Genomic DNA, 12,500 nt, shown 5'->3' with positions numbered 1-12,500 from the left:
CAAACATACACACACGCGCTCGCATAAACATACACAGCGTATAAATAGATAGATGAACAGATAGACAGATAGATAGAGGGAGAAAAAGAGAGAGATACAGACAAATAGATACAGATACCAATCAAGATATCAGCAGGTGTTACCAATTTATCTCTTCACCTGTTTTTACACTATCTGTGTCTACATCGATCAAAAAACATCAGACTCTCCTGTGTGTATAAACTTGTACTGTCTTGAAGTCCAATATCAAGGATATGTATACGAGGTTTCAGGCATGAATAAGACTGATGGCGCAGGATATAGGTTAAGTCTGTCAGGCGTCCATCAATTTTGCCAAGAGGAACAGCTGGCCGAGATGAAACTAACATTTTCTTTATGATTTTATATATCTGCTTACATTGCATGGTAATTTGTCAGAGTTTTTTGTATAGTCTGTAGAGCAGGTTTGTCACACACGTTACACACGCAAGTAAGCACATACGCACATACACGCACGGACTCACAAATACAGACACACGTGCACCCACACACGCAGGCATGCGCACGTGTGTTTATACACATATGTGTGTATGTGTGTGTGTGTGTGTGTGTTTGTGTGTGTGTGTGTGTGTGTGTGTGTGTGTGTGTGTGTGTGTGTGTGTGTGTGTGTGTGTGTGTGTGTGTGTGTGTGTGTGTGTGTGTGTATGTGTGTATATATATTATTTTAAAATTACTATATTAATGAATCGCATCAAAAAAATGCCTACCTTGTACTCATAATTACCAAATAATATGATGTTGAAAATGAAATTTGATATTATCTGAGCTCTATAACTTACGCAACGACTACTATGGACTTACAGTGAGCTTACAGTAAGAAGACAACTTGCCCTCATAAAGTTCCCAAACGAGCTTAGTAAACAACCTCTGTGAACAATAATGAAGGTATTATTGCACAGTATATGTCATTAATAGGAAACACTTCTACGGCATTTTTCTCCTTCATAAATGGCATTCGAGCTATTCAATACGACTGTCCATTTGACTTTAAGAAATATTCTTTAAAATAAGTTAAAATAAGAAATCTGTGATGCAATTTTAATCTTGCGCAACGGAGTCAAGTAGAATACAAACTCTGAGTTTGCTCTTCAGGAAATCTCTGAAAACCCAGGAAGAAAATTCAGATATCTTAGTTCAGATTTTCTAGAAATGATCTTAAAAGATATGAAAATTTGGTATCATTTCAGATATAAAACTTTAGTATTTGAAAAGCTAATTTCGACGAGTTGGCAGCACATCCTCATTAAAACACAACGGGAAAGTTTACAGTGTCGGTATGTCTGTTCCTCCTTTACTGTTACGTGATTCTGCCATGCTGTAGAGGAAACTGCGAATGTGGCAGTGACTGACGAACAAAGAACACACACGCAGACATTTCAATAAACTGGCGTCATATAAATCAGAGTAGACACTTGAATCCCTTTTCATATCGAGGATGCAATCACGTATATGCAACAGAGTTATACTCCTACATAGCGAAGTATCACTTAATTGCCAGTTTTCCACGTAAGAGTGAAACTTTGGGTAAAACTTTACGCGCTACATTCAAGTTATTTACAATGGTTTAATAAAGAATAATATTTTTTCAGGTGAGATATTAAATTTAGCAATGTTTCCCCGCCTTCAGACATTTATTCGTTCTTAAATATTTTGTTTAGTGTTTAGTTATGCAAATCTATTTACAAATGTGTTCTTACGCGATTGTAAAACTTCTTTAGCAAAGGTTCCAATTCTGAAAATGATTTAAACTAATATAGGAACACCATAACTCATTTTGCATTAGCATCATAGCCAAATGAACAAACTATGCTTCCAAATTACGACTTCAGTATTTCGTTCTCTTTAATTTTGTTTTTAAAAATCTAACAGAGCAAATACATCAGCCATGCTGTTGCAAATGTTAGGTGTGACCCGGCTTTGGTGGTAAATGGAATTTTGTTTGTATGATATATATATATATAAATATCCTTCCCAGTACAGCTCAGTTCTGTTTTACATGCATCGATTTTTAGCTGGCAGCCGCCGTGCTGTCCATGGCGGATGCCATTTACCACACGCCTTTTTATAGGCTTCTTTCAGACACATCGATTTTTAGCCGTCAGCCATCGTGCCGTGTAATGCGGATGGTGTTAATCACTCACGTTATACACGACACGAGATTATGTAGTCCAGGGAATAAAGAACACAGGTCACACACGATGTTGTGCTATCCGATGTAACTATCGGCATGAACGAACACTGCAAAAAGGCATGCGTGGCATCTGAACGGCATAACATATTGTGGAAGTCGCTATAAACGGCGTTTCCTACAAATGGAGTGTGAGAAAGTGGTTATCTGTCATTACGATCTCGCACGGTCAGTAAACCCAGAATCTGGAACATAATTAGAGAGGGAACGGAGCAGGCTCATTCACTAAGCCCATTTCATTTACATGATTTTTCTCCGGCCGCCGTGGAGCCGTTCTCTCAAATAAATCACTGGCAGCAATGAGCGCTTTCAATACATCACACACGTAAAAGCCGATACACCGATATTTTTCCCGTCCACCACGCTTTCAAATATAATCATTGGCACGACTGCCCTTTTCAGCATCTCAAGTCATTTATCACGCAGACAGCAAAAACTCGATGCATCTGAAAGAAACGTTTACGAAAATCGTGTGACCAACAGTGTCTTTCGTGGAAATGGTGCGTTACACCGTCGACGGTGGATAGTGAAAAAAATCGATGCGTCTGAAACAGGACATAGTTCATGGTGTAAATGTCAGCGGGTGTTTGACCTTATGGAATCGCTGTCATAATTAGTGATATTGTGATCATTTATCATTATGACGGTAATATATGATGTCAACACCATCATCGACAGGCTACCATTTCACTGTGAACATTATTTCTGTTAACTTTATTATTATTGTTTCAATGAGATAAAAATACATCAGTAATGCCATGGGATATTTTATTTATTCATTTTTCTCTATCATGACTTGCATTTTTATTATCATCATTGATTCACCTGCTTTATCTTCACTGTATCAGTCATATCATCTTTAGGATTGGGTATAATTATCGTTATCATCAGAAGTACAGTAGATTTATAAATAGGCAAAAAGTGATAGTTTTAGATTACAAAATAGTTTTAATTTTAATTTTCGTTTATTATTATCATTATTATTATTATTATTATTATTATTATCATTATTATTATTATTATTATCATTATTATTATTATTATTATTATTGTTGTTGTTATTATTATGGAGAGAGAGAGAGAGAGAGAGAGAGAGAGAGAGAGAGAGAGAAGAGAGAGAGAGAGAAGTGAGGAGAAAGAGAGAGGAAGAGAGAGAGAGAAAGAGAGAGAGAGAGAGAGAGAGAGAGAGAGAGAGAGAGAGAGAGAGAGAGAGAGAGAGAGAGAGAGAGAGAGAGAGAGAGAGAGAGAGAGAGAGAGAGAGAGAGAGAGAGAGAAGGAAAGAAAGAGAGAGAGAGAAGAAAATAAACAATGCGAGAAAAAGAAATAGACGAAAAGAATGGCATTAAGACCGAAAAGTCATGTTTTTCTCTTCTCTCCATTTATTGGGGTCGAGCGTTCGAAACTTGCCACTTAAACCTTGTTAACGGTTCGAATAAATCTGCATAGTTTTAGATACCAGGACACGTTATGTGACAGTTGCTACTGTGACCATTGCATTCTGTTTCGGAGGATAATGTCGATTATGCTAGATTTATATACACAGTTGGCGATAAACTGAAAGTGTAATACCATGAGTGGAAGGAAGATTTTTTTTTGTTTCGTTGGAAGTATTATGGAATAATTTTATTTCACACGAGAGTCGTTGTCTCATATCTAACTACGTATCATTCTGTTCGTCTGTCTTTATGTTTATCTCTTTATCTCTTCATCTGTTTATCTATCAGTTGGTTGTCAGTCTATTTGAATATAGTGTTTGTTTTTATTGGTTTTATTTGTTATTGAAACATCAATACTGACCTTTACATCACCTGCCATTGGACGATCATCCAAACTTTTTACCAGCAACCCTTCAGTAATGATAAAAGTGATAAAAAAGGATAAACAAGTAAATAAAAATAGATTAATAGATAGATAGATATTTTTTGTAAACAATAACTAAAAACAATTGAGGAAATCACAGCCGCTGTGAGCCATAAAGACATCCCAATCCTCACGAAACAGGAACATTTTGAACAACACAATCCGTCACAGATCCAGTGCGGATTTGCAGCAGATTAAAGGGAATTGTTTACTGGGAGTTCGGGGTCAAATTCTGTGATCGATGTAATTACTCCCATTAGCAATCTTCATTAAAGAGTAATGGTTGGTCTCTGCTGGAAGGGGGAGGGGGTCATTCGCTTGACAAATTTCTGTCTCTTTGTTTGTGCATGTGAGGAGTGTGTGTAATATATATATATATATATATATATATATATATATATATATATATATATATATATATATATATATATATATATATAAACACACACACACACACACACACACACACACACACACACACTCTCTCTCTCTCACACACACACACACACACACACACACACACACACACACACACACACACACACACACACACACACACACACACACACACACACACACACACACACACATACACATACACACACAAACACATACACACACACACTCACACAAACACATATATGTGTGCGTGTGTGTGTGTTTTCATAAAGACAGAAAGACAGATAGATAGTGAATAGACTTATCATAAGCCCAGACACTGAAGGGAAACCCATCAGGCATCATGACGTATGTCTTTTTGAAAGGCACAAGAAGGCAGATCGAAATAAGGCTATGTGATCAATTTTTTTTGTCCATCAAAATAACGCCCTAAGTCGTGAGATATGTGTAAGCAGATACGAAGCTGATATATGCACACACACACACTCACACACTCACACACACACACACACACACACACACACACACACACACACACACACACACACACACACACACACACACGCATACGCACGTGCACACGCACATGCACACACACATATACACAAATATACACATATACACATACGCTCACACACACGCACATGTATATATATATATATATATATATATATATATATATATATATATATATATATATATATATATATGTATATATATATATATATATATATATATATATATATATATATATATATATATACATATATACATATATAATGGGCCGCGGTGGCCGAATGGTTAGAGCGTCGGACTCAAGACTGTCACGACAGCAATCTGAGTTCGAGGGTTCGAGTCACCGGCCGGTGCGTTGTTTCCCTTGGGCAGGGAACTTCACCTCGATTGCCTACCTAGCCACTGGGTGGCCAAGCCAGCTCAAGTCAGTGCCGGGTAAAATGAGATGGTGACTCGATAAAAACACCGGGCGGAAGGCAATAGCAAAACCACCGCTCTAAATTGCTAAGAAAAAATCATGGAAGCCCATGATCCGTCAAGCCCGCGGTGGCCGAATGGTTAGAGCGTCGGCCTCAAAATTGTCACGACGGCAATCTGAATTAGAGGGTTCGAGTCACCGACTGCCGCGTTTGTTCCCTTGGGTAAGGAACTTCACCTTGATTGCCTACCTAGCCACTGGGTGGCCAAGCCAGCCCAAGTCAAGTGCTGGTCCCAAGCCCGGATAAATAGAGAGAATGATTACCTAAAAGGTACCACCGGCACTCTCCGTGGAAAGGAACTGGGGACCCTACCACGTACTCACTCCAAGAGCATCACAACATGAAAACTACACTTAAGTATCATGCTGTGACCACGGCGGCTCAGACATGAACCTACCGTTAAAAGAAAGAATACATATATATGTGTATATGTGTGTGTGTGTGTGAAAAGCAGAGAAAGAGAAAGGGAAAGAGAGTGTAGCGGGTAAACAGATAGCTTGTAGACAAATGTGCTAAAAAAAAAGAAAAAAGAAAAAAATCCCCTCAAAGCTTTGTAGCCCTGACATCACAGAACCTCAATGCCGTTCATATTACCACAGCGTATTCTTAAAGAGCAAAATAGAGTCTACACAGATGCATTATTTTCCCCTGGCGTTAATCACCTCTTTGACTGTGATGTATTAGATCCTTTGTTTTTTGTTATGGGAATATAGTAAAGGCGAAATATATGCGAAGTCATTTTCGTCTTGCAAATAGTTGAGTATTTTTGCTGTTGCTGATATTATTATCGCTTCTGTTGGGACTATTTCTGAGGAAAATGATGATGATGATGGTGGTGATGATGATAATAATGATGATGATCATTATGATAGTTATCATGATTATGAAAATATTACCAATGGTTATGATAATGATAGTGATAACTGCAATAATATTTGCAGTAATAATGGTGATAATGATGATGATAATTACAATAGTAAAACAATGATAATAATAATAATGATAATAATAATAATAATAATAATAATAAAATAATAATGATAACAAAAATGATAATGATAATGACAATAATGATGGTAATAATGATAATGATAAAGATTATAACAATGATTATGACAGTAATAATAATCATGACAAAAAATAATAGTAATAATTATAATAATTTTAAAAATAATAATGATAACAGTATGATTTTCTTATAATGTCTTTCTACCACTTCGTCCTTGTCCTTTCTTTGCTTCTTCGCCTGACTATGTTATTCTAATATTTGTCTGTATCGTAGTTTTCTGTTGAGTGAGTCCTTATCTCTTTCCCTTTCTTTCTCTGTTTGTATTTCTTTGTTTGATTTTCTGAGTCTGTCGACGTGTTCTGCTTGCTGTGTGTGTGCGTGTGTGTGTGTGTGTGTGTGTGTGTGTGTGTGTGTGTGTGTGTGTGTGTGTGTGTGTGTGTGTGTGTGTGTGTGTGTGTGTGTGTGTGTCTTCTCTTTATCTCGTTGTACTTTTTCGTGTGGTTAAGTGTTCATCGTCCTCGCTATCATATTTCTCTATCGATTTCAATTATTTTTTTTTTTTGGTCTTTTTTGTCTCTTTCTATGCTTCTCTCCTTCTCCGTCTCTGCCTCCGTGTCTTTGTATCTTTGTCTCTTTGCCTCGGTCTTTAGATCGTTGAATTTGTCTTCAATCTTTTTGACTTTGATTATCTGACAATTTTTATACAAAGTCAATCTCGACTGTGATTAAAAGACCCATAACGCCTCGCCTACACGGTCCTATATATATAAAAAAAAAAAAAAAAATAAAAATCTAATATGTTAACGCAGCTTTGACGTCCGCTCGGGAGAAGCATTTCGACTTTAAGCGGCCACGGCTGTGACTATGTACTGGAATGGAAATTACTACAGAGAGGTGAATATTACGAGTCGAGAAATGGAGTACGTTGGATGTGCACGGTGTATATTCGTGTACTTCCATTCGTTTGTCTCTATTCGTGTATGTACACATGACTGGGCATAGCTCATCCATATGATATATCTGTTGTTATAGATTGAATATACTGATATGCTTTTAGCTGTACCCTGTCAAGAAATCTAATAATCGTCACTTTAGTTAATTACGTTTTGTTGGTTGAGATCCATTACTTGTAAGTTATCAAAGGACAAATGACAGTGATTTGTACATCATACGGAAGATATTTCGAGTTCTTCACTATATATGTATAACGCTGAATCGGAAAATTGCTGATGCATAACGTCACCCATCTAGGTTCTAGAACGATGCGTTGGCTTAGCTGTTTAAACTTTCTGTTTCTTTTTCAAGCAGACTCTTAGTTTTTTCTCTCTCTTTCTCTGTCTTCCTCTCTCTCTCTCTCTCTCTCTCTCTCTCTCTCTCTCTCTCTCTCTCTCTCTCTCTCTCTCTCTCTCTCTCTCTCTCTCTCTCTCTCTCTCTCTATCTATCTATCTTCCTCTCTCCCTTCTCTTCCTCTTCACCCTCTCTTCTCTCTCTCTCTCTCTCTCTCTCTCTTCTCTCTCTCTTCCTCCTCTCCCTCTCTCCTCTCTCCTTCTCTCTCTCTTTTCCCTCTCTTCTTCTCTTCTCTTTCCCACCTTCTCCCCTCTTGCCTCCCTCTTTCTCTCTTGCTCTCTCTCCAATTATTTCCACCTTATTAATTTCTGTCATTCACCAACAGTAGGAGTGTAGTATGCTAATCCGTTAATCCATGAGAGCATGTCCCCCTCAGGAACGTGATACAGCTTTTTCATGGGGCAGTTGGCACAATCAAATGGGAGGATGTTGGAATTCTTGTTGAAAAGTGAGCGATTGTATGTGCATTTTGAAGTTACAACAGAGCTTTATGGGTGTCAATTAAGCCCCCCCCCTAAAATATGACCTTCATGTCGCTTCTTATCAATGTTGATTATCTGTAATCCATCGTGCCTTTTGCAGCATTACGCACTCTCGATTTCCTTGGCTATAGTTATTGATGTCCCGCTATGCTTCATGGTATTGGCTCCTCCAGCTCTTAGGCAAGTGGCCTACTTCCGATATTGACCATGGATATCTAATGCGTCTAAATATATATATATATATATATATATATATATATATATATATATATATATATATATATGTGTGTGTGTGTGTGTGTGTGTGTGTGTGTGTGTGTGTGTGTGTGTGTGTGTGTGTGTGTGTGTGTGTATGTATGTATATATATACACATATATGTATGGATATATATACACATATATGTATGGATATATATACATATGTATATACATATATATATATATATATATATATATATATATATATATATATATATATATATATATATATATATATATATATATATACTATATATGGAAGAAAAACCCACAATACACAAACTAGATTTATTGAAAATGAGACTACAGTTTCGAAATCCACCTGGATTCCATTCTCAGGTCTGAAGAGGAAAGGGAGAGGAGGGGTATAAAAGAGAGAGAGAAGAGGCAACGCGGTAACATGGAGCAGGTGAAGACAGACGAAAAGAAGCAAAAGGAAGTCACATCAGGTCGGAGGATCGGGCGGACTATGCGCAGGGTGGCCGGCATAAAGGAGAAGACGGAGGATGTGGGAAGCGAGGAGACTATCAGCAGGACAAAAGCCGTTTTTCAAGTTGAAATTAGGCTGCAGTTTAATAATGGAGGATTCCACCAGCCTGCGGGCGTGGACATCAGCGGAAAGAAAGACAATCTGCGCCGCTGACCAGTCCATCTGATGGCCTATTTCCCACTGATGGCAAAAGAGGGCATTGTTGTTCTGTCCCCTGGATAGAGCGTACTTATGTTGAGACAGATGATTAATGAGACTGGCACCTGTTTCGCCAAAGTACTGCTTATCACAGGAGGCACAAGGAACAGCATAGGTGCCTACCTTCGAGGTAGAGGGAGGGCTGGTATGGACTAGGTTGCGACGGAGAGTGTTCACTTGGCGAAAGATCAGCTTGCAGTTGAGAGGGTGAAGAGGGTGACGGAGAGAGTAGATCTCCTCAGTGTAGGCCAGGTTGAGGACGGGCAGGTTATAAGTCTCCTTAGGAGAGGAGTCGTGGTAGAAGGTTCCCCGTGCCCTGGATAACGCGACGTCGAGAACATGACCAGGGTAGCCCAGTTTGAAGGACGAGTGATGCAGGAAGTCGATCTCTCCATCCAGGTACTGGGGATCACAGATGCGGAGGGCGTGAAGGAACAGCGAGGTGGCAAAACCTCTCTTTACAAGGAGAGGATGGTATGAGAAGAAGTGTATACACATACCACTGTGCATAGGCTTCCTGTATATGGAGAAGGAGAAGTGGTCAGCAGAGCAATGAACTAGGGTGTCCAAGAAAGGGAGCTTGTTGTCCACCTCCCATTCCACCTTGAAATGGATGGAAGGAGAGAGAGAGTTCAGCTGCGTAAGGAAATCCGAGAACAGGGCAGGGTCATGAGGCGAGCGAGCAAAAACGTCGTCGACATACCTCAGCCAGACCGACGAACGAAGGGATATGAAAGGGAGAAGCTCAGACTCGAAGAATTCCATGAACAGGTTTGCCAAGACTGGAGATGGAATGGGAGGTTGACAACAACCTTTCTTCACCTGCCGCGTGTTACCGCATTGCCTCTCCTCTCTTTTATAACCCTCCTCTCCCTTTCCTCTTCAGACCTAAGGGGCCACATGTTACCGCGTTGCCTCTCCCCTCTTTCTTTTATACCCCCTCCTCTCCCTTTCCTCTTAGCCTCTGGGCTAGTACAATGGTAATGTGTTGGCCTCTCATCCGAAGGGTCGGCGGTTCGCGCTCCGCCCAGGCGCGAGAAGTATCAACTGTTGCCTGGAGGTTACTGCTGTGGCTGGGCACCACGGCGGGTAAGGACTAGGTTCAGCCGAGTCAGCACCAGCTGACACACGTGAGCGAGGCGGCATTAGTCGACACAGGCCGGGCTCCTCTCATGGGCATAGCCCGGGTGAGGCTAAGCTTCGAATATCGGACTGAGGATGGAATCCAGGTGGATTTCGAAACTGTAGTCTCATTTTCAATAAATCCAGTTTTTGTATTGTGGCGTTTTCATCCATAGTATCAGCACAGAAGAGTGTTTTAGCATTCATATATATATACATATATATATATATATATATATATATATATATATATATATATATATATATATCTATATATATATATATATATATATATATATATATATATATATATATAATATATATATATATATATATATATATATATATAATGTATATTTATATATATATATAGTATGTAATATAATATGATGTATATATATATTGATTATATATATATATATGTATATTTATATATATATATATATTATATATATATATATATATATATATTATATTATATAATATAATATATATATTATTATAATATATATATATATATATTATATATATATTATATATATATATATTATATATTATATATATATTATATCATATATATATATATATATATATAATATATATATATATATATATATAATATATTATATATATATATATATTATAATATAATATTATAATATATATATATATATATTATATATATATATATATTATATATATATATATATATATATATATATATATATATATATATATATATATATATATATATATATATATATAATAGTTCTTCCAAACTGAAATGACAATGGTAAATAAGAATCGCCCTTCGATTATCTCCGAGTTGTTATATATATATACTTACGTTAACAGTCTGGTCGCCACAGATATGATCACAACCTGGTAGATTATAATATCATATGTTGTTCGCAAAATAAATAAAATATCTTGAGAAATTAATTGTAATAATTTTTGTTTATCATTATGGCATCATGAAGTAATAGCAAGCATCTTCTGAAAGTAGATCCACCAAAAACAAGATTTTTTTTTACTGTCTAAAATGCGCCTTTAGTTATCCATGGCTCATTGGCCTTCAGTTTTGTAATATGATCTTTATATATTGGTAATATGGCAAGTTTATGAAATCGTATTGCAGAAACTGACGAGTGTACAGTTATCAGTATGAATGAAAATTTATACTAGGTGTGTGTGTATGTATATATATATATATATATATATATATATATATATATATATATATATATATATATATATATATATAATATATATATATATATGTATATATATATATATATATATATATATATATATATATATATATATATATATATATATATATATATATACATATATAAATATATATATATATATATATATATATATATATATATATATATATATATATATATGTGTGTGTGTGTGTGTGTGTGTGTGTGTGTGTGTGTCTTATTTCTTCATTTTTCTTTTTCAGGTTCTTGTTACTTTTAGTAAATAAATCAACATAAAGAAATACTTAGATAAGGTAACACAAATAAACAAATAAGATCGATGGCCTGTACGTAATACACACGGAACCTTATAAATCTCTCCTTCTTTTCACATCACAGACAAAATGTAATTCATTCCTCGTTACGAAATACTTACATGCTGAGCAAGACACTCGCTCTCCTCACATGATGCTTTACACTTTTTTATAAGTTTAGGCAAACGTGATGACTTAGCATTTTGGTGTTTTATGATATAAGAATTAAGTGTCGTAGATTAAAGTTAAAAGAGAGAGAGAGAGAGAGAGAGAGAGAGAGAAGAGAGAGAGAGAGAGAGAGAGAGAGAGAGAGAGATTATGCATATAATCAATCAGTAATATAGGCAGAAATGACTACATTCTAGTACTTTATCCCCTTTTTATATGATAAAACGGATGACAAAAAGCTTTTAGAAATACACCGATGTATCATATGCTTGTTGATTTAGCATGATTAATCAAACCATTTCTAACTTCCTGTAAATAATATCATCCGAAATCTGAACATAACATCAAACTTTTCCCTTACTTCACTTGTATTTCGAAATGTTCAGAGAAAATGAACTCATACAGTTGAAACTTATCTCA

The sequence above is a fragment of the Penaeus monodon genome, chromosome 8 (genome assembly GCF_015228065.2).
Source record: "Penaeus monodon isolate SGIC_2016 chromosome 8, NSTDA_Pmon_1, whole genome shotgun sequence".
Taxonomy (NCBI): Eukaryota; Metazoa; Arthropoda; class Malacostraca; order Decapoda; family Penaeidae; genus Penaeus; species Penaeus monodon.
The sequence above is the reverse complement of the archived record's forward strand: the minus strand, read 5'-3'. Positions refer to the sequence as shown.